The following is a 24,669-nucleotide window of genomic DNA, read 5'->3' as shown; positions in this document are numbered from 1 at the left end:
CTTAGACCCCCCAACCCACCTTTTAAGAGCTGAGGAACAGAGAGTATGATGCTAACTTGTAAATTACATAACTTTAAAATGTACACTTTCACTAAATATCTTTTTCAGTAGCTAATATAAGTAAGCATTATTACTATGTGCTATGTGCTTGGGAGAACCTCGGCTCTGAAGCCACACAGACTTTCATTTGAATTCCAGCTCTGCCACTCGCTGCCGTGAGATCTGGACCCAGTCACTCTCAGCTTTGGTTTCTTCATCTGCAAAGTGAAAGAAATGAGTTAGATGATATAGAGTTTGCTACAAGGTTTAGATACATATACAATGTGTGAAGTGTCTGCCACAGTGCCTGGCATTTAATAGGTACTCAATAAATGAAAAATATCACATAATTATCATTTTTCTGTGTAGGGTTTATGTGCAGGACAGTAGAAATAGAAATGGAATGTGAATATGGAAAGCTTAACGAACTGCCTTGGGAAAAGAAAGATGGCATGAGAGACTGTGGTGTAAAAGTTGGTCTCAGAGTTACAGAGAACTCAAGGAAGATCCTTGTATTATCATTACTTTGAACTTCCTGAAGAAAAGCAGCAAGTAGAACAAAGGTAGGGAAGAAAGAAATGCCAAAGAAGACGGTTCACATGGGAGAGCATCCTTCATTCAGATCAACAAAAACTGCCTTGCCCTTCATTCAGTCCGCCTGATCCTGTTCAAGATGACTAAGAACTCAAGCTGCTGTCTGTATTCCCTGCCTGCTCCAAGTAGCAGTGTTTAACAAACAGTGGCAACAGCCATGGTCGGCAAAACATCATGCAAATAAACACAAAGAATAAGAGCAGGCCGCCCAGACTCTTCTGTCTGAGGCGGCTTCAGTCGGCCATGCCTTGGAAGGCCGTCGGGGGTGGTGGTAAGAACTTGGGCTGGCACAACCTGGCTGCACCTCTTCACTCCTTAGTGACTTGGGGAATCAGCATGAGCCTTCTACATCCACTGTTTCATCTATGAAACTGACCTACTCCAAAAATCTATTGTAAGGAGTAAGAAAGACAGTAAATATAAAAGTGCTTTGCAAATTGCACAGTACTGTACAAATGTTAATGCTTATTAATGTGTTCCACATGACTCTGAAAGGCCTAATGTCCCATAATTTTTGGCACTATAAATTGTGGTTCCCATGGAGCATATAGGACCCCTACATGATTTACTACCTTTGGGCCTTTTTGGGCACAGTCGTTTGCTCTTGTACTTCTTTATAACAATTACGATCAGAATGAGGTGATTGATTGTCACACTGCAGGAATAGAACACTGACTTCCTTTCCTAGCTTTGAGATGCATCATAGAAATGGACAGAAAATTTGGTATGGGGGGTATGTGCATTGCCCATAATAAAGTTTTTTTTTTTAAGGTGAGAAAAACCAATTTATGAGTTTGGAGAAGCAAGCTGACATGGTTTTACATCTTTACACAAATAACTCCATAGAAAAATCACAGAAAGATTATCTCAATAGGTCTTCTCAAACAAATTTCAGCCCAAAGCAGGTTTCTGGACATGTGATCTACAGTGAGTCTAATCTGACTTCTATTCATGACTTTTAAACAAAAATTTATATTTTAATTCATGTTTTAAAAAGGTATAAATGTAAAAAAAAGAAAAGGTATAAATTAACAACTAGTATGGAAGGATGTAAGATAAAAAGTCCCGTGCCCTACCTCTCCACTATCCCAACCCCACATCCCAAAGATGACCACAGTTAATGATGTCTGTGTATACTTCAAGAAACTCATTTCACATTGAGATAAGGAATTTGCACCAGAATATAAATCAACATACTTTCTTAATCAAGAAGATATTTCTATGAGAAAAAAATTTGTCCCTTGAACTTGCAGTGCTCTTAGATGTACAGTTGACTTATATTCTGTCCCTTATCTCCTCGCAGACTAAAAACAAGCAATTGATGGATTGTCATCACCATGGAGATCACATCTGAATAGCACTCTCATAAATACTGATGCAGTGAACATTCAGTGCATATGTGTCTATAGCCACCTATACATTATGGAATAAATACCTAGAAGTAGAATAAATGATATGTACATTAAATTTTTTGATGGATGCTGCCAAATTACCATTTAAAAGTTCTACCAATTTACACTTCCAAAAGTGTGATATGGATGTCCTTTTCTTCAACATGGAATATTATTAAAATTTTCAATACTTGACAATGTTGTAGATAAAAGTAACACCTCATCATTGTTTTAACTTGTACCTTTTAAAGATGAGTGACATTGTAGCCATTGGTATTTCTTTGCATGGTGTCTGCCTTCCTTTCATCTGCTTGTTAGTGATTTGGATCAGCTTTTTGCATTTTTAAAATTCATTGCCTCGTCATAATGTGTTGTAAATATTTTCCCAGTTTGCTTTACATTTTTTTTACACTTACAATATGTTTAAATTCAGAAGCTTAAAATCATCTGTGTGTATACATAGGGTGTGTAGGGGTGCTGCATATACTTGGTCATCACAGAGGCAGTGTAGTATAGTGCTTCAGAGAACAAATTCTGGAGCCAGACTGCTGAGGTTCAAATCTTTTCTCATCTGCCTACTAATTCTACAGTCTTGGGCAAGGCTAAGCTGAGTTTCCTCATCTGTGAAATACAGATCATAATAATACCTTCTTCCTACTCTTGTTGTGAGGATTAAATTAGTTATTTTCCATAAAGCACTTAGCATAATAGTCCCTGGTACATAGACAGTGCCAAGATTGTGAAAAGATACAGCCATCTTTTCTGCTATAAGTATTATGGCTTATTTTTTATATTTAAATCTTGTATCCATTGGCAATTTATTTTGGCATAAATAAAAATGAAATTTTATGTATAAATGTAAAAATATGTACAAAAGCCATATGAGGAAAATTGCAAAACTGATGAACAAAAATCAAAGAAGAACTAAATAGAGAGATATTCCAAGTTCATGGATGGGAAGACTCAACATTGTCAAGATGTCAGTTCCTCCCAACTTAGTCTATAGATTCAATGCAATCCAAATCAAAATCCAAGCAAGCTGTTTTGTGGATATCAACAAATTGATTCTAAAGTTTATATGGAGAGACAAAAGGTCCAGAATAACTAACACAATAGTGAAAAAGAACAAAGTTGGAGGACCAACACTACTTCATTTCAAGACTTACAATAAAGCTACAGTAATTAAGGCAGTGTGGTATTGGCAAAAGAATATATAAATTCAGCAATGGAACAGAATAGAACACCCAGAAATAAACCCACACTTATATGGGTCATTTCATACATAACAAAGCAAGAATATATAGTGAGGAAAGGACAGTCTTTTCAATAAATGGTGCTCTGAAAACTGGGCAGCCACATGCAAAAGAATTAAACTGGGCCACTGTCTCACACCATACACAAAAATAAGCTCAAAACAGATTAAAGACATAAATATAAGACAAGAAACCATAAAACTCCTAGTAGAAAACACAGGCAGTAAATTCTTGAATATTGGCATTACTAATTTTTTTCTGGATATGGCTCCCCAGGAAAGGGAAACAAAAGCAAAAATAAATGACTGGGACTACATCAAATGAAAAAGCTTTTGCATGGCAGAGGAAGTCATCAATAAAACAAAAAGACAAACTACTGTTTGGGTGACAGTATTTGCAAATGATATATCTGATAAGGGACTAATATCTGAAATACATAAAGAAGTCATACAACTCAACACCAAAAAAACAAATAATCCAGTTAAAAAATGGGCAGAAGATCTGAACATTTTTCCAAAGAAGACATGCAGATGACCAACATGAACAGATGCTCCATGTCACTAATCATCAGTGAAATGCAAATCAAAACCACAGTGAGGTATCACCTGTCAGAATGGCCACCATCCAAAAGACAATAAATAATAAGTGTTGGTGAGGATGTGGAGAAAAGGAACCCTCCTACACTGTTGGTGGGAATGTAAATTAGTGCAGCTACAACGGAAAGCAGTATAGAGGTTCCTCAAAAAACAAAGAATAGAAATACCGTATGACCCAGTAATTCCACTTCTGGGAAATTACTTAAAGAAAACGTGTGAATGCCTATGTTTATCTCAGCATTATTTAAAATAGCCATTATATGTAAGCAACCTAAATATCAATCAATAGATGGGTAGAGAAGATGTGGTACATATATACAATGGACTCTTACTCGGCCATAAAAATGAATGAAATCTAACCTTTTGTGACCACATGGATGGACATAGAGGATATTATGCTAGGTGAAATAAGTCAGACAGATAATGACAAATACCATATGAATCTGAAAAACCAAAAAATGAATGAGGAAAACAAAAAAGGACTCACAAACACAGAGAACAGACTGCTGCTTTCCACAGGGGAGAGAGAAGGGGTGATTCATCGAAATAGGTGAAGGGGAAAAAAATTAGAATATTTGATATCTTGATCTGGATGACAATTATGTGAGTGTACACACATGGCAAAATTCATCAAGCCGTATAACTAAGATTTGTGCATTTTATTATATGTACATCAATAAAAAGTAAAGTTTTAGATTCTTAAAAAATGCTAAAAATAAATAAATAATTTTCGTGTTACTTTTACACTGTCAGTATTTATGCCACTTAAATCAATCTCTGAAACCCTGGCTCCACAGTTATAGAAATGACTCTAGTGAGTCCCTTGGTATACTACTTGCCCTGCCCTTCCTGAGTTCTCTAGTTTGATTTCTCTTTTGACTGAAAAGATTTTGTCATTATTTGTTTTTTTTCTTATCAGATGAGCTCAGGAATGCCGAATTCCCTCAGATTGAAGCTTTTTGTTCCTTTATACATTCCTGAGAACCTAAATCGATATACAAGTTTGGGATCTTCTTGTTATTAATTAAGCACCACTACAAGTTGGCTAATTAGATAATCATTGCAGGAAACTCAGAAGCCAGCCTTATATTCCCTCCAATACATTGCTTGATTTTTTTTTTTTTTTTTTGCTTGAAGGCCCATTCAGTAACTTAACCAGAATCTGTCCAAAGCATTCTGGAGCATTGTGTCTTCTGGACTTATGAACTGAAATCTAATTTATGTCAGGAAAAAAATTCTACTATCTAAATTACTTCTTAAGTTCCCTTTGTCTGTTCTCTTCTTCAAAATTGCCAATTAGCCTTATTCATTGATTCAACTCTACGTACCTATCCTATACCAGGCATTTTGATGGGTACACCAATAATATACACTTACAGAGTACAGTAGGATTCTAGTTAAATCTCCTATGTCAGCCTTTCATACCTGTTTTTAGGAGCATGAGGTTTTCCTTTTGTTGTTTTCACATTTCTGTGTTTTGTTTTGATTTTTAAATTATCTTATATTTCTTCCCAGCCCTCAGAAGGTTAATTCTTCATGTCTTTATTCTCTCCTCTCTGTGATGGTTACATCATTCGTATTCTCTTTTAGCTTGCTTGTTAAAATGTCTTTCCTTTTTAGCTTCCTTGTGTATACAGATGAGCCTTGCACATTACAGGTTTGAACTGTGTTGGGTCCACTTAATCATAGATTATTTTCAATAAATATATTGGAAAAATTTTTGGAGAACTGCAACAATTTGGAAAAGACATTTTCTTTTCCCTAACTTTCTTTACTGTAAGAATATAGTATATATACAAAATATGTGTTAACTGTTTATGTTATCAGTAAGGCTTCTGGTCAAAGCCAGGCTATTAGTAATTAAGTTTGGGGGAGTCAAAAGTTATACATGATATTCAATTGCATGGGGGTTTGGCACCCCTAACCCCTGCAGTGTTCAAAGGTCAACTGTATAGAACAATATCTTTGAAGAACATTCTGGTCCTGGAAAATTTCTTCTCACGCAGGTTCTTCATTTGCTTTTTGTTTATTATGTTTGCTTTTTGAAAAGAATGCACTGGTCTCACTTTCTGTCCTTTACACTTATTACTACTCTTTTTTGGAATGGTTGTGGAAGTGGGGAGAGTGCAATGTCCTTGGCAGCTCCAGGCATGTGCTTCAGAACCACACCATGCTCATATTTGCTTCCAGATCTACCCTTTGTCTGTGTGAGGGCATAACTCCCATCTCCAGAATGGGCAGGCCTCCCAGGCGGGAACTGGAGAGACTCACAGTGAAATATGGTCACTCTCAAGATTACTTCTTTGTCCAACTGACTCCAGATATTCCTCATATCCTGTGGTTGGGTCCAAGCCAAGTTTCATCAAAGATGGAAGCTTGCCCTGTTTTTCTTCAGGTTGGGATTTGTGGGAGGCTCTGGCACAGGGAGTGGAGTAGGTATCATTTTGCACTACCATCTTCTACCAGAAGTCTCAGGGAAAGTACACTCTTACTGTTTTTCTTTATTGTGATCTTTAAAATTCCTGTTCTGATATTTCAATTTTTTGCTTTCTTTTTTGTACCTTTGCTAGATTTGCACAACTCCCTCACATGCTCTTTCTTGCTCTCTTTCTGCCTGACAGTTTCATGTTACCTAGACAGATTCCCTCCTTTAAATAAACTCTGTTGCCTTGCCCAGTCTGTCACATGACCCCCTCAGTGGGGTGGCTATGAAGAAGTGATAACCTCTACTTCCCATTCACTTTCTCACAGGAGGTTAAGCTTAAATGTGAGCTATAAAACCTCTCCAACCAACAAGCCCAACCATTTATCACTATCCTCTTAACTACCTCTGCCTCTTGGATATCTCAACTCCCCAAAGGACTGTCAATTTAACCTAACAACTGCCAAGCCTCACTTTATGAGCTGCTGTTGAGAGTTTAGCTATTTAAGGCTGATTTTTTAAAAATTTTATTGGCACTTCATGGCATTTGCTTGATTTACAGTACTATAAATAACCACAAATGAGGAACATTTTCCTTTAAGGTGTAGGCAAAGATTAAAATGGATTCTGAATCATTGTTCTCCATATAGTTAATTCCTTGCTGGGTCATTCTTCCAAGTTCTCCCAACTCAAAAAGGCAGAATGCAGTCAGTTCCTCTTGGGAAGGAGACTTCTGTGCAAAGAATGGATTCCTTAGGGCATTAACTCTTTTCCTCCCCAGCCTGAGCTGCTGGGGCTGCTTCTCCACCAGCCCTGCTGTCTTTTCTTAAGACAAAGGCTTTGATGACATGCATGACTTCATGCATTACAGGTAGTCCTGTGTTTTTCAAAGATACCTAAAGTAGGATAAACCCAGTGGTTAGAAAAGAAACGTCAAATATTATTCAGCCATAAAAAAGCATGAAATTCTGACACAGTACATAGATGAACCTTGAAGACATTATGCTAAGTAACATAAGCCAAGTGCTAAGGGAAAAATATTATACAATTCCAGTTAGGTGAGGTACCTAGAGTGGGTGAATTCACAGAGATAGAAAGTAGATTAAAGGTCACCCCCATACCCAAAGTTAATGAGTAGTTATTGCTTAATGGTGACAGAGTTTCTGTTTGTGGTAATAAAGTTTTGGAAATAGATGGTAGTGATGGATGCACATCGTGACTAATACCATTTAACTGTACACTTAAAAATGGTTTACATGGTTTTTTTTAAAGATATATAGTGCTTTGAAAAAAGATGTAGGGAAGTAACTTCAGGACATTCACTTCCTCCACGTTTACTTCTTCTGAGAGCATTGTGAATAAAGGCAAATCCTTGGGGTCCTGCCCTGGAAGCCTTCTCCTCACTCAGAATGCAGAGGTGCTTGGACTCTGTCTAGAGGGATTCCTCTCCATCACCTTCTGAAGTCTCTCCACCCCACCCCTGGAGGGGACGCCTTGGCGCCTCTCTCCCACCCTCCCCCAAGTCCTCTGTGTCACTTCCAAGGCTGTGTGGCACTCCCTTCAGTGTGGGAAGGTGGGCATAACAGTTCTCAACACCACTAGCTAAGGTTTAATAGGACACACACCCCCAATCCTGTGCTGGTGTGAAGACCGTCTGGGCAGAGACCACCATGGCTCCTGTCCCTCTGCAGCCCCTCAGGGGAAACAGAAGATCACCTGGACAGAGTAGTCAGCTTACTGAGTGGCAGTGCCATGGAGAGCCGCAGCCTTGGCCCCACTGTCCACTTAGGAAGCAGGCCAGATACCTGGAAACAGTGTTCTAAATCACCTACTGGGCTGGTAACCAGTGTGACTTCTGCTTGCACTCTAAATCCCTCAAACCAGGTGGGCCAGTTTGCTGTAGTTTCACCACCACAGGTCCAGGCACATGGCAAGGACAGGGCTATGGAGCAGCTGTAGGGTGTACATGAGCAAACATAGGGAAGGCCTATCAGGCTGGAGGACTTCAGCTCTGAGCCAGTTCACTTTGGATTCTGTGAGACCAAGTAAAGACAAAGGAACACTGTGGGTAAAAGGTCTCATGCCAAGCTTTATTCCTTGGCAGATTGAGTGGTAGAATTACATCTGCATCTGGCATGTCCAGAATCTGTCTCAGCCTCTGGCAGCCCAAGGGGAGCACTGGGCGGAGCTCTTTATATAGCTACACAGACAATGATGGCTCATTGGCAAAGGGTATGCAGTAAGCTAAGTACTACATCACTGCACTGTACGTGCACAGTGGGTGAGTAGATTAGGATCAGGTGAGGATCCTGGCAATGGGAACTTCTGTTTTCCCTCCAAGGCCCTAAACATTGTTTGAAGAAGAATGAACAGCACCTCTTTATAAATACCATAGAAGCAGTTACAGATAGGGCTAAAAAAGCAAATCCTAGGCCAGGTGCTAAATCTTCCAGGATAGAAAAGACAGTAAGTATCTTGTGTAGTCACAGGAAAACCACCCATTTGTATATAAAATGGCAGTAACAAGGAAAGGGGTGGGCAGGGTTGGGAGCCTTGCAGAAACCAAGGCAAAATCGAAATGTGTGGGGAGTCCCTGTTAATTCAGGAAATTGGTCATTACCTGAATTCATGTTTAGTGAATTTGCTTTCAGGTAATTGGAGTCTCCAGCCCACTGACTGCCAATCGACCAACCCTGGTCCATATAAAGTGCATTTTCAGATTTCTCAGGAAACAATATTTGTCACATAGAAACAGCAGGAGAGAGATAACATACCAATATATGTATTAAATATTAAAGTTATCTGACCTATTCATGACAAATAATTCCAGGTTCCAGGGGACACAGGAAATAAAGAATTGCATTTATCTGCTTAAATATGTTAAGAACCATGAGAGGAACGTTCTCATGAGCAGGTGAAGCTGGCAGGAAACACAGCTGCTGAGCTTCTGAGGCAGGGTGGGGTGGGGGAGCCACAGTGTGCGGCAGCATAAAGGAGCCTGCCTTGTTAGTCTAAGAAAAATATCATTAGGGAGGAAAACTACCAGTGAAAACTCTACCATCATATATCATGCACCCTGAAGCCAGATATGCTGGAAGGTTTTTGTTTATACACTGTCTGGAATTTTCCGTACTTTTGCCATTGACCAGTGGAGAGACAGCCTTGGAGCTGGCTCATTAAGGCCTTAGAGAAAGGGGCCAGGGGACTGAGCATCTCACCCAGAGGGAAGGCTTCTGATCATGTTAAAGCAAAACGGAGCTGACAGCTTCCTGTGCTGTGCTCTTAGTTCAAGAGTGAAGCTGCAACAAAGCCCTGGAATTCCATTCCCTTCTCTTTCCCGCCATTGTTGTCCCCAGCAATGTCCTACATGAGCGTGCGGTTTCTCTTTTGGGCCCCACACTTGCATTTTACTTAGTTATTAATGCCTCTTTACCTCTCTGCCCTGTCTTCTTCTTTTTCCTTTTTTCTCTCTCCTTTTTCCTTTTATATAGCTACTTGGTCATTTGTCTCTGAGTTGAAGTTGGTGTTCTGGTACTAAAAATGAACATAAAACACACACAAACAGTGTGAACACTCCTTTCTGGAAACTCCTCTTTACAGTATTTGGGCTCATAGAGTGAAAACGACAAGAGTGTGTGTGCTTTAATATGGTTTTACAACAGAATCTACAGAGGTTGGATTGCACCCTTGTTGGTAGGTGGAGTATCCCTGGAAAGATGGAGTGATTTGGAAAAGAAGCTTGAACTTACAGCAGGAAATTGGAACCAAGCGCATGGACCTAGGTAGTTGTGAAATGGCTTTTCTTGGTCTAGACATCACTGCACCTAATATCTAAGGGACCACTCCTGAATAGTGGTTGTTAAATATGGCATTTCAAACTGACACTTAGAAACAAAGTCTCAAACAGGGCGAGATTTAATCGCTGGGCATCCCTCATGCAACTGTGACCTCTGGGCTGCATGTTCTACTTTGCAAGGCAGATTACCTCTATACTCAGTATCTTAGACACCAATTTCCCTTTGGTTATCTCCATCCATGATTCAAGGGTGTGAAGGAAAGAACCTCTTCGCCAATGTTTAGGTCTGAGTGTCTTAGGGATTCCATGAGTCCCTGAGGCCATGACCCTGTAGAGGTTGTCTATGGCAGGGCCAGACTTGGGAGAGTCTCCTTTTAACACTAATTTATGAGTGTTTGGCCTTAATTCATTATGGAAGTTGGTCTTTCTTTGCCTTTTCCTGCTCAATTATCTTAACGATCTTCTTTCTTCCCCAAACATTTGTACCCAGTTACTAATTTTTGCTCAATAGAGTTAACTCAGTTAAAAGAAATCATGTCCTGTGCTAGCCCACAATACCCCCCCTCCCACAGAATATGCCCTTAGGGTATACCAGGTGGTGCAGTATTTAACTCTTTGTTCAAACCAGTAACTTTAAAACCTCCGTCCTGACCAGTGTGTCAAAATGAACTGAGATCATTTATTTAAAATAAAGATTCTCAGGCCCTGCCCCAGACCTCCTCAATAAAATCTCTGAGGACAGAGTCATGAATTTTGTCTTTTTGTTTAACAGTCCTTGAGTGACTCTGATTCACAACTGATTGTTACAATTCCTGGCACAAACTGTGACACACATTTATATTTTGCTTAAAAATCCAACTTTTAAAAAATTTAACCAAAGCCCTCTCAGCTTTATAATAAATCTTCCATCTTGTTTTTATCAAAATATAAAACTCTTTACTAAGTTTAGAAAGATAGCCTCTAAAACTATTTTCCTTTCTCAGAATATTTTTTCCTCCTTTTCTCTTTATTTTGGGAGGTTTCCTTAAGCTTGTCTTCCATTTTACTAACTTAGTATTCTGACATACCAAGTCAGATCTTTTATTTCATCTTCTATCCAACTGGATTCCTTTCTTATCCCATTTAGCTTTTCAAGAAAACCTTAGCTTCATGACTGACTTCAGTCTTATTTTGTAAAGTCCATGTTTTCTTACATATCTTTGAGTCCATAGCAGATGCTGCCTTAAACTGTCTCCTTTTTCTGCAACAAATCTTTTATACATTTATGTTCCCTCTGCCTTCTGAGTACTATATTTTCCTTCTTATATTAAGAGTTTCTCCCATATGACTCAGAGTTCAATCAGGGAAACAGAAACAATCTGGATGTTTTAAACAGATAAGTTACATACAGAAAATTGGCTGCAGAGATGACAGAAGAGACGAGGGGCCACACAGGGATGCTGGAGAGATGGAAAGCCACAGTGCTGGGGGCACAGAGCCAGGCTACCTGGCGAGGCTGGGCCCTCCACGGCCTGAGGCTGCGCAGGAAGAGGCTGTCCTGTCTAGTGAGAGCTGGAGCCACAGGCGGACACAGCCATTGTGGGGTGGGGTGGGGGGGCCTTCTGAAGTAGAGAGAGGACATCCTGACCTCTTCCTTCCACCCTCTCCAGTCCCTCATCTGGGCCTCCGGAGAATGAGAAAGCCTTTGATACAGAGCAGTATCACAGGGCCTGGATCTAAGCAAGCGGAACAAGCGACCTCTACATTGCGGGCTACTTTTGTTTCCCTTCTACTCTTTTTCGAATAATAAGGGTTCTATATAGGCCAAGCATTTGTGCCAAAAGGATTCCTCTTGGAAAGTATCTCATGTCTTAACTGGTGTGATCCACTAACTGGGAAACAGAGGAAAGGATCTGGGGGCTCTCCTGTCTGCTTTTGCAAAGCCTCCCTGCCAGGCCAGCTCCCTTGTGTCTGAGCCTCCTCCTGGGTCTGCAGCTGCATCGTCAGGGCCCAGCTCTGCCACTATGGGCCCCTGTGTGCCGTGGCTACCTCAGTGGCCTCCCAGCCCGACCAACTGCTTATGCCTTGGCCTCTGCTTGATCCTGCTGCCTGAGAAATTTTACAGTGTCCACCGCTAGTCACCCCCTGGCAGGGCTCCTGAAGCCACACAAGGGAGACCTTGACCTAGCTCCTAAAGATACTGTTAATGGAAGGTGCTGACTGCTTCTGCAGAGACCTCGACCCCCAGTGCTGCAGTCTGGGCTCCCATGCCCTCGCTGTGGCCGCCAATGACTCCCTTGTCCAGTGTGGGGACATCAGAAGTGAGAGCCAAGGGAAACTGCGGAAGTGGGTCAGGCCTCTGATGACCAAGGGAGGCCCAGAGGAAGGGGGCCTTTAAGGCAGAGGGAGGAGCGTGGCCACAGCCTGGGAATGGAAGAAGCTGGGCACAATGGTGGGCCTTCAGGATGGAGGGCTGAGCAGCGGGGAGGGCACACTTTGAAATCTGAGTCAGGTGGCATAGATTGGGAAGGGCCTTACACACCAATGTGTTCAGCCCTTATGCTGCAGGAAATGGGGCATCCAGTGAACACAGGTATCAGCATCACATGTGAGTCTCAGCAAGAAATCCCTCTGGCTACAGTGAGTGGAACCAGTCAAAGAGAATTAGTCCAGAGACTGGGGGGCCAGTTAGAAGGTTGAGGCTAGAGATGAAGCAGCCCATAGCGAGGGTAGCAGAGGGATGGGAGAAACAGACTGGTCAGGAGAAATTACAGTGCCAGGCAGGGCCGTCGGTTGGGCGTGGGGTGTCAGGGGCAGAGGTAACTGAAACTGAGGCCTTCCTGGTGTGGGCGACCAGAGGAAGGTAGCAGACACTGAAGGGAACCCAGCTCAGAGGAGCTTCAGGGAAGACCTGCTTTCACTTTTTTTTAACTGGATGAGTTTGAGACACTTGCGGAAAATCGGCAACTACATGTCTCTGGGGTGCAACCGCTACCTACCATCTGTAACAATGCTGTTGATGTAGGTACTATTAATGTCCAATTAACAGTGCTACATTCCTATATAAACTCTGCCATGGATGACACTGAAAATGTTCCATTTGGAAATCTTCCAGATGTTCTTTCCAAGATCCTGCCCGGGACACAGGTTAGCTTTTAAATGGACCGTTTTTATTAGAGTGTGTCTTGTAATGACACTTATTCAAAGTTTTATAGGTCAGCAGGTCCACCTACAGTCAGACAGATTAGAACCCCACGGAGAGGGCACCAGAAGCCTGCGCCTGCACGCACCGAAGTCCTTCGCGGGCCTGGATGGTTTCTCAGGGAGCCATGCCTCACAATTACCAAGCAGGACAAACAAGGCTGTCTCTCTGAGCAAACATGGCCAAGTCAGTAACTGTGAAATTTGGTCTCTATCAAAAAGGTCCCCAGAGCGCCTGAAACGCATTTAGAGCCGTTTCATAGAGAAGCTGTTCTAGGAACACGATGGGCCTTGTACAGCACCTTTAAAATAACAACTTCCCATTAAGCCATGAACACTAAGGAAAATATTTCTTGCAAATATTTTTCAACCAACTTCCAACAGAGCATTGCCTTATACAGCTGCCCTGCCTGAAACACTGCTTTAGCTCTGTGAGGAGCTATAGGACCTCCTGCTGACCTGAACATGCTCTCAGGGCGTGGCTCTTTCCTAGGAGCAAGACGGAGTGAGGAATTCTCCACATCATTTGTAATGTGAAATTGAAATATTCTTTGGCTCTGTTTCATAAAAATACCAGAATGAAGGTAATGGTAAGGTGGACATGGATTTACTATTGAAATTCCATTCTTTCTTTAAAAAAATAGTTAAGAGCACCTACTAGATGCCAGGCACTGTTAGAGGTGCTCAGAGATAAGAAGCTGAATTATAAGGTCTCTTGTCTTGTCATCAAGTCCACATTCTAATGTGAAGAGAAAGAGAGTAAACAAGAAAACATATAAATGAGCAAACTAATTTCAGCTTGTGTGGAGTGGTATGAAGAACTATAAACAGGGGGCATGGAAAAATGTTAGGGTGGGGTGTGCAGTTTTCACTGTCAGGAATGTGCAAACATTTCACTGTCAGAATATTTCATGACATGAAAATTACATAAAATTCAAATTGGAGCACCCATAAATAAAGCTTTATTGGAACATAGCCCTGTTTATGTATCGTCTACCATTGACTTGGGCTGTAACGGCAAAGTTGAGTCATTTCAACAGAGACAGCAAGGCCTGCAAAGCCAAAACGTTTACTATGTGGTTCTTTACAGAAATAGTTTTCTGATCTGTTCTAGATTTAAGAAAATGAGAAGGAAATGTTAAGAATGCAGATTCTAAATGTTAAAATTGAGAGTGTTGTGTCTTTCATGTTACATTATGAATAACAAAAAAATCACAGAAATATTCTCCCAGTATTCAAAAACTATTATCCAATTCAAGAAAGAAATCTCTCACATCATCACCAAACAAGTGACGATCTGTCCTACTTCTATGTTGTTTCACTTTCTTCTTAATCAAAATGAACAAAAATATCAGCCAACATTCGTGATGTGAGTGATTTATTTGCTGAATCAGACAGTAATCAAGCATTATTCCTAGCCTGATTTGGGGGTGCTAGTGCTGGAAATAGTATAAAAACTGGTAGTGGTATCAGGGAAGATGGTGCAGTAGGAATCTCCAGAAATCCATCTCTCCACCTAGATAACAAATGTACTATCAGAATATGATGCAACTATTTTATAACTCTGGAGTCTACTAGAAGGCTTGCAGCTTCCAGGCAAAGGTTAGGCCTTTAAATTGAGGGTAATTCTGTCACAATCAACAATTAGCACTGTAGAGCCTGTGCAGCCCCAAGCCCCAAGTCCCCATTCCTCAGCCTTATGGCAGCCAATGCATAATATTTCACCCAACAGCAACAGAATGCACATTCTTCTCAAGGGCACATGGGACATTTTGCAAAATAGACCATATGTTAGTCCACAAAACAAGACTCAAGAGATTCAAAAAGACAGACATTACATAAAATGTCTTCTCTAACTGCAACAAGATGAAGTTAGAAATCAGTAACAGAAGGAAAATAGAAGTTCACAAATGTGTGGAAAATACATAACACACTCTTAAACAGCTAAGGGAGCCAAAGAAAATATCACAAGGAAATTAGAAAATATTTAAAGATGAATGAAAACAAAATACCATATATCAAAACTTGTTGGGATGCAGTGAAAGCAGTGCTAAAAGGGAAATCTATAGCTGTAACCACCAACATTAAAAAAGAAGAAAGCTCTCAAATCAACCTGACTTTATTTATTAAGAAAAGAAGAACAAATTCGTTATGCTTCAGAAGATTGGAGACTGACGAAAATTAGGCTTGGGGTGGATTAATGATTGTGCATTGACCATTGACCCCCCTATACAGAATTTTATTGTTGTTAACAACCATTTGATCAACAAATATGAGAGATGCCCTCACACAAAAAAAAACAAAAAACAAAAAACAAAACAAACAAACAAACAAACAAAAAAATATATATATACACACACTTCCAATTGTAAAATAAATAAGTAACCGGGATGTAATGTATAGCATAAGGAATATAGTCAAAGTATTGTAACAACTTGGTATGGTGATAGCTGGTACCTAGAATTATCATGTATATAAATGTTGAATCACTGTGTTGTACACCTGAAACTAATGTAATACTGTGTGTCAACTACCCTTCAATAAAAAATAATTATCCAGAAAAAAGAAAAGAAGAACAAACTAAACCCAAAGCTAGCAGAAGGAAAAAAATAATAAAGAGCAGAGATAAATGAAAGAGAGGCTAGAAAAACAATAGAGAAAATAAACAAAACAAAAAGTTGTCCCTTTGAAAAGAACAACAATATTGACAAAATTTTAACTAGACAGCTAAGAAAAAAAAAGAAATAAGGCTGAAATTACTAAAATCAGAAATGAAAGTGAGGACATTACTACCAACTCTACAAAAAAACAAGGGATTAATAAGAGAGTACTGAGCACAAACGTTTCACAACAAACTGGATGATCCAGATAAAGGTGTCCAAGCCGCCTCCTTCCCAGTGAAAATGCCCCGCCCATCCATCCCATTGAAGTTTCCAGCTTCCTCCACCCTGATTATTTCCTATCCTTACTAACCCTGCTTTCATTTTAAATCTTAGCATTTGCCACTATCTAATATATATCCACTCGATTTGTAAACACCATGAAAGCAGGATTTCTCTTTTGTCTGTTTTGTTACATCTTTTTGCATTGTTGCTGCAGCCCCTACACTTAATAGTCATTCAGAAACTGGCTGTTGAACGAATGCTTGACTACAATGTGTAGGGCTTAATAACTGCCAGGAAGTGAGTGCTTGTGTCTTTGGAGGCAGAGGAAGGATATGTAAGGAAGCAAGGGCCCAGTATTGAACATTTCCACTGCAGACGAGGGTTTTGTGATTCAGAATTATATTGCTATGTCCATAGGTAGCCACTTGGTAGCAAACACGCTGCGGTCCTTTTGAAAGGCATAATCATTCCCAAACTCAACGTTTTTTCAGAGGCAGAAAATGAGGACAAAAGATGAGGTGACAGGGGTCATAGTCGAGACTGATTTTTTTTTAAAACGTATTTTTACCTGCAGTGCGATTAAAGGAATCAGCGAAGGACAGCCTGAAGCAGAAAGCATGAGCAAGGAATGGGAGAACCCTTATTTGAGAGAAAAAGACACGGCAAGTCAAGAGAAAAGCCAGCACACGGGGCCAAGCGTGATACAACCTTTGGCTTTTGTGGCGTAACCCAAATATAACTGGAACCCACTTGGCGTAGCTTCAGCACATAAGTTTTGATTCAAAGAATCACAGTCTGCTGAAAAAAAATAAATGAAATCATTTCCAACTTATACTTGGGGGAAAATTGCCATGAAATGTGGAGAGAACTACACACTGAGGGCACAGCCTGTCATGCTGGGTCCTGTCTGTTCTCAGTACTCAGCACGGGAAGCACAGCTGAGCCCAGAAACCTCTTCCTCCTTCCCTCCCAGCTCCCAGTCTAAATCCTCTCCATGGCCCAAGTCCTGCTACTCCCCATCCTCCCTCTGCCCTCCTTTCATCTCCAGCTTTCTTTCTCCTGGGTAACCTGTCCTTTGCAACGTCACTCCACATCCTCACTCACCTGGTCGTGTGTCTGTCTTACCTGTTGCCTCAATTCTGCATCACAAATCCAGGCTCTGAGCTGACAAAACTCGAATACTCTGGAGAGCGGTAGAGGAGGTCCAGGAAAGGCTGTGACCACAAAACATAATTTTCTTCCCCATCACAGTGGAATAAGTCTCTTTTCCCTCCCTGGATTTCAAGTGTCTTAAAATATCTGATTTCAAAAGAAGGAGGAGGAAGAACCCCTCCGACAAGACAGAAATACTAGTGAGAAGAGAAATCTCTCTCTTTGACCAGGGATTTCAGCCAAGTGAGCTAAAAGGCCAGGATTCTTCTTAACCACCCATGCCGCAAGACGTAAACGAATCTATTTACTCAGCAAAATATTTCCTTATTATATTTTGAGTAATTTCCCATTGAAAACAAACAGTGCATGTCAAAAAGCTCCAAGTGTCCCTCAGGCCCTTGAGGTGAGAACGCACCCATCTCAGTCATCTTTGCTCTCCTTTCAAGAAAGAAGGCCAAACAAGTTTATTTTTACTTTTGTCTCTCTATTTTGACTTAACCAAATGCCACTGCTCAGTTGAGCTTTGAAAAAGACAAAGAAAAGCAGCAAGCATCTTAGTTTAGACTGACTACAGAACACCCATGGTTCACCAACTCAGACACAGGGAGCCTGGCTCTCATGAAGTCTTCACTTATTAACCACTGAAAAAGAAATAAAAGTCACTTCCCTTTTCCTTTTCTAATGATTTATCAGTACAATTCACTGGACAATCTACTCTTTCCCTACTGATGTAAATTGCCACTTCTGGTAAATTTATGATTAATTTTAATATCCTGTATGGTAAGTCCACTTCCCTTATTTCCCTTACCCTTTAAAAATTATTGTCTTTTATATTTATTATTCTGGGTGAAATTCAGAATCATCTGATTTTGTTTAAAAAAAAAACCTGTATCAGGATTTATTTATTAAATTAGGGTGCCCTTAACATAATTGTAATTTTATCTTTTTAAATAGTCTTTTTTAAAAGTTTGCTGTTTCCTTCAAACAGGGGGTAATCCAGAGGTGGTGGGCCCTGGAGGAGGTCAGGTTATCAGTCATGAGCTCTCCAGGTGAGGGGCAGATCATTGAAGACCAATCCCCTGGGCTCTTCAGCTGACTGCCTGAAAGCCTCAAGAACATAGGGCTCTTGCAAGAAAGGACACAAGCAGTCTTTTCCTTTAGGCTAGGCAGTGTCCTCAGAAAGGAACTATCTTCTCTTCCAGAAGATTTCGTGCTGGCTTAGTTTTCTGAGACCCAAGTGAAGGAAAAGAGTCATAGATCTCACCACTGAGGAAATCAACTTTCACTAAGCCTTTATTTTCAATATGGTATCTCACTCCCACTTTTCTGTTTATGCTGGGCATGCCCAAATCCATAACCTGGCAGATTCACACTCTCCAAAGAGACAACCTCCAGTCTTCTGCAGAAAATGAGAAGTAGTGACATGACAATGTAGGGTTAGGGAAGGGATCCATCCTTCATGCCTTGTGTGTGTGTGTGTGTATATACACACACACACACACACACACAAAATAGGATATACATAAATATATCTTATATATCCTATTTTGGAGAATATAAAAACTCATTTTTCTTGGTATACATCCCAAGAGTGGAATTGCTAGATGGTAGGATATACAAATGTTTAGCTTTAGTAGATATTGCTAAATAGTTTTCTGAAGTGGTTTGTACTTCCAATTTGCTGATTTCATCTCCAAGATATCTTTGCTGTCTATGCCGTTGCTTTCTTTTTCCTTCTATATACTTAGGGTTTATTTTCTAATTTCCTTAGAAGGAGGCTTGAATCATTGATTTTCAACTTTTCTTTTTCTATTATATTCATTTAAAACTATAAATTTCTCTTTAGTCAGAAACTCGATTCCTCAAGTTTTGATATGCCAAATTTGTATTATTATTGAGCTCAAAATATCTCATAACTCCTATTGTGATTTCTTCTTTTGATACATGTGTTATTGAAGTTGAGATTTCCTATTTATCTTTCCATTATTGATTTCAAGTATAATTCTAGTGTGGTTAAATAATGTTTTCTATATGTTCCTAGCCCTTAAGCTTTTTTAAGACTTAATCTATGATTCAGCATATGGTCTACTTTGGTAATGTTCCATGTGAACTTGAAAAGAATTGTGGTCTGCAGTTGTTGGCTGTGATGTCTTATATTTGTTAGGTTCAGTTCTTCCATGTTTCTATTAATTTTTTTCTCTACATATTTCCATCACTTATAATCAGTTACTGAGAATGGTCTATTAAAATCTCCAGCTCTAATTGTGGATTTTTAATTTCTATCTTCATTCAGTTCTTTCAACTTTTGCTTTGTATCTTTTATAACTGTTAGGTGTATACAAATTTTAAATTATTGTCTTCATGAGTCAGCTCCTTTATCATTATGGAAATTCTCCTGTCTCTATTAACATTTCTTACCTTAGGTCCTATTGTTTGCTATTAATACAGCTATATCAGCTATCTTGGTTGGTGTGTATATATGGCATATTTTTTTCTTACTAGTTTTCCATTTTCCTGTATCCTTATAAATAAAGCAAGTCTCTCCCCAACAGTATTTTATTTAAAGTGTGTCTCTCATAAACAGCATGTAGTCAGTTTCTTTTTTTTTTTATTAACCAAATTGGCAAATGGGCTCAGTGAAGCAAGTAGCTGGTAATTGTCACATCACCTCCAAACTGGAATTCCAACTATCTAGTGCTCTTTGCGTCCAAATATGTCTTTAAATATATCATTTTGGAGAATTTCAGGATCTGTCTAGTTATTGTAGCAAGGACATGGGTCTACTGTGACCCACTCCATCCTGCCGTGAAGTACAAATCTCTGAATCTTTGTCACTAAATAACACACTTAACTAGTCATGGTTCCTGTGATAACTGCTTTATTTGATTGAACTGTGGCTATTTTTCATTTTACTTTTTGATAGACTTATCTCTTTACCTCTAAGGACATAGACACTGTGCACCCCAGATGTCACTGGCTCTTTGATATCTAAAAAAAAAAAAAAAAACCACTGACTCTCTCTACCACACTCAATGAGAAATCTAACATCTGCTCTAACATGTTGGCCAGTTTATAAGGACTTACATTTTCATGGTGGATTTTGCTTAGATTATGCGTCTTACCCTCTCACTATCTCTCGCAGCCTTTGCCACAGCTGTGTGATACCCACAGCTTCACTAGGGCCCCAGTGTGTTCCCGATTCCTTTTTCCTTTATTCCCTGTCAACCTCTCAGTCACCACAAACCTTCTACAAAGCTTTTACTGAACCTGAAGGTGAAGAAAGGATTGTGAATTACAGCAGTGCAAGAAAACATGGCATCAAATGAGGCATCTTCTTAAAAAAGCTTTGGTCATCCTGACATGAAAAATTTCTCAGGAGCCTCCTTTCTCCACAGGAGATGATTCTTTCACCAGATGAAGTTGACTTCTTTCTCTCATTGGATCTTGACTTAGTCTTAGGCCACATTTTAGTTCTCTACCCCTATTCCAGTCTACAACTCACAAACACGCTGCGCTAGAAAAGGTGTGTGTGGTTTCGAGACCTTCCGCTTACCAGCACCAAAGTAGTCGCATGCAACTGTGAGTTCCAGTCTTCCTGTGTCTGTGTTGAAAGGGCCAAGACAGAGGTTTCCTTTTTTCTTTTGACATAACTTATGCTATGATTTTTTTCTCTATATATATTCCTATCCTTGACCTATAGGAACTTCTCTTTCAATAACATTTGAACCTAAATTATTGATCACAACCAAGCAAGAAATCGTATCTGTTCACTTTCCCTCACTCTCAAACAAGACATTTTAATATCTTTTTACTTCATAGCCCTCAGCTCCAAATTACTGTTGAAATAATCGAAGCTTTTGGATCCAAAGTACTAATAATACTTTTTTTACATTATGTATATTACCTTAGCAATCTTTAGGGGTAGCAACCTAAAAATATTAGGGGCAACCCTTCCTCCGCTCACTGCTCTTTTCTATCCTACTTGTTTTTGCAGAAACCAGGTAAATACCTGGGCAGATTTCTCTGCTATGTATTTAGTTGGTTAGTTCAATGGGAATTTGGAAGTGGTAAGGAAATTACCTGCAGGCTTAAATGCAAGGAAGGTTATCTATATCTTGAACTAAACTAGAAATCCATCAATTTGCTTTTACTGAAGCAAGGTCTCCTATAAAAATTCATTCCTTAGATTATTTCAAGTCCAATTTTTAAACATAAATCTGTACTCCCCCCCTTAATCCTACCTAAATTACTCCTTTAACTTTCTCCCCCCACACTGACCTGCCCATCACACTCTTAGGGCCACATCCTGATACTTGCCTAGTAAGAGTTTATTCAAGGAATGAAAATTTATTCTAATATTCATCCCAGTCTGTTTTCATTTTTAAATGCCTTATACATTTCCACTGCATAACACAGACTTTATTCCTAAAATTCTGTTTAAAATTGATTTTTTTGGTACATTAAATGCACCAGCAGAGCTGTTATTTAAAGGAAGCTTTCAGTGAATCATTTTGCAAAGAAAGAACTTTTATGCAATGTGAATAAACTCTATCCCAACCCCTTTCTACCTCCTTTTCCCACTAACAACAATAACAACAACAACAAAAATCTTTTATAAATTTGGATTTCTGAATAGTAAATGGAGTTTACCATACTTCATTTAAAAACCAAATATAAACATTTACAGACTCTACACGAAAGCTCTCTCAGATCCATATAAATAATTATACATTCTCTCTTTCTGAGAACTTACTTTCTTTCATTGCTTTCACTGTCTTCTTTCTTATTTTAACAGATTTTTTTCCCCCAGACTGTGCAGATGCCTAAAGGGAGCTGAAATGGGAAGCAAAAAAAGACTAAAGAGAAATAATGTTTTTCTTTGTAAGCATTACAAACCTCTTAATTTTTCTTCCTGAGCTCAAAGCTCCTTTAACTTTGTTCTGTCATTACTATTAGCCTTTCAGAGATAAAACAAACATGCTAAAGAGCACGATCACACTGGCAGATTTTTACACTTGCTGTTCTCTTGGGCAATGAAGCCAGCGGCCTAGAAAAATCAATTCATTTGCTAGCATTTCACTTTCTGGTAAGAACCACCACTCCAACATGAATGTCCATACCCATTTCAGGAATCTCTTTACACAGTATTTTCCTAGCACCGCAATCCTGATGTAGTTCATAATGATGACTGTTACTGGGATGGAGGTTCCAAAAATGAGAAAACCTTGCAGTGAAAGATAAGCTTTTGCAGTTGTCCAAGAAACACAATAAAGTAGTGTTTGAGCCGCGGTGCTTGCTAATAGGACCTGCTTCTGATGATTAAGGGAGAGTTCTCAGTAGGCTTCATGCTGAAGTAATTAGCAGAATTTTTGGTTATATTCTGACAAGTTCAGTACAGAGTCGTTTGGTTTCTCTCTACAGTCTCAACACACATGGAAACACATGTGGCACTGACTGGAGTTTTTCTGCTTTAGATGTGTTGACAAAATATATTTTTAAATGTTATTCACAAGCCCATTACATTCCCCAACCCTACAGGATGTGAACCCACCTTCCAGTCAAAGGGTGAAGTCTGCAGAGAGCCCTGCAGCCACCAGAGTGTGTATAGCACCCCAGTCCAGCACCACCCTGCCCCAGCCTTGTCCCTGGCCTCAACCCAAGCCGTTGCTGGGACCCGGCTCAGCGCAGGAAAGCTCTGCATTGCAGGCAGGGAGGACACCGGGCTGGGAGGCTCGCTAGCTCTTCTTCCTGCCCTTCCAAGGGTTCTGTGTTGCTGGGGCCCGAGCACCAGGCTGCCAGCAGTAGTTAGTGTTAAGTCTTCGAAGGCACTCTGAATGACTAATGAGCCCAGAGTAAATAAAATCACCAAGTCCTTGCGGTTCCTCCCCCCAGTATTTCCCACCTGTCTGGGGTTCATCCCCCACTATCACATTGACCTTCTCTTGCCCCCAGTATTCTTTTCTTCAAAACATTCTTCTACTGCACCCAAAGTAGTATTTTCTAAAATGCAAATGTGACTGTGTGTCTTCCCTTCCTGTCGCTGGCTCCCCGGGCCTTCAGGATTGAGTTCAGGTTCTTTGGCATGGCTTCAGTGGAGTGATCATATCATTGTTTTGTCCAAACTCATCACTACTGAGAGAAGGTGGGAGAGGGTATTTATGATGCCAGACCAGCAGGTGTAAATTGAGAATGTCCCCAGTACATGGGGCCACATGTCACCCAGAGCATAAAGTACCTTCATGAGCTGATCCCAGCTAATCCTTCCTGTCTCACTTCCCACCCTTTCCCATTTCTGCACATGCAGTTCTCACTGCCTTGAACCCCATTCTCCTTACCACCCACCTCTTCATCTGGATGGTGCCAAGTCAGTCTTTCAGGTCCCTGCTTGGGCAAAACATAAAAATCTACCAGTGTGATCTATTTCTATGACCTTCCCTGACCTCTTAAGTCCAAGCTAAGTGCTATCTTTGGGGACTCTCTCTTCCCCCATGCTGGCTCTGGCCTTAGCAGTGACCACACCCCATTATCTACTTGTCTTTCTCCACCCAGATATGGCTAAGCTCCCTGTGAGCAGAGATGCTGGTGTTGGTTGGCTCTGAATATGTACAGCATGGACTGAATGTTTGTGTCCTGCCAGAATTCCTATGTTGAAATCCTAACCCCCAAGGTAGTGATGTTAGTAGGTGGGGTCTTTGGGACGCACACAGGTCTTGAGGGTGGAGCCCTGATGACTGGGATTAGTGCCCTTTTCATAGAGATCCCTTTACTGCCTCCACCATGTGAAGACACAGAAAGACAACTGTCTGTGAATAAGGAATCAAGTCCTCACCAGACACCAAATCTGCTGGCACCTTGATCTTGGACTTCCAGCCTCTGGAACTGTGAGAAATAAATTTCTGTTGTTTACAAACTACCCAGTCTATGATACTCCATTATAGCAGCCTGAAGTGACAGAGACAACATAATGAGTGAATTTATGAGCCCCAAGGGCCACTAGAAGTGCAGCAGTAGAGATCTGGGGAGATTTCAAAAAGATGGTATTTGATCCAGACTCTGGGTGGTAGTAGGGAACCTGAGGGATGTGGGGACATAATCAGGGGAGCCTGAGGAGAGCATGGGGGACCACAGCAACCTCTCTGATTTGGGCTTGCTTTACCCTGAAGTTGTGGCACAAGATAAATTATTGTCATCTGCAATGGCTGATAAGAAAAAAGTAATTTAAAATATAATGATGGGGAAAGGCAAGGAAGAAGTTAAACTGTCCCTGTTTTCAGATCACATGATATTATACATAGAAAACCCTAAAGAATCCACTCCAAAACTACTAGACCTAATATCTGAATTCAGCAAAGTTGTAGGAT

At 40.2% G+C, this 24,669-nt stretch overlaps 1 long non-coding RNA gene across 2 annotated transcripts; it reads right to left on the bottom strand.

The window, feature by feature from the left end:
* Positions 1-56: 56 nt before the first annotated feature.
* LOC118925914 (uncharacterized) lies at positions 57-22,092 on the bottom strand. Of its 2 annotated transcripts, XR_008996395.1 has the most exons (5): positions 17,282-22,092; positions 16,865-16,954; positions 13,930-14,010; positions 9,729-9,829; positions 57-257 (listed from the first exon to the last, which is right to left on the bottom strand). It is a non-coding gene; the product is annotated as an uncharacterized LOC118925914 (long non-coding RNA). The 2 variants fall into 2 exon arrangements; XR_005030240.2 differs by having other exon boundaries at positions 16,865-22,092.
* Positions 22,093-24,669: the final 2,577 nt, after the last annotated feature.

This window comes from Manis pentadactyla, chromosome 3, assembly GCF_030020395.1.
Source record: "Manis pentadactyla isolate mManPen7 chromosome 3, mManPen7.hap1, whole genome shotgun sequence".
Lineage (NCBI taxonomy): Eukaryota > Metazoa > Chordata > Mammalia > Pholidota > Manidae > Manis > Manis pentadactyla.
Note: the sequence above shows the minus strand (reverse complement) of the source record. Positions and strands in the feature narration are given on the sequence as shown.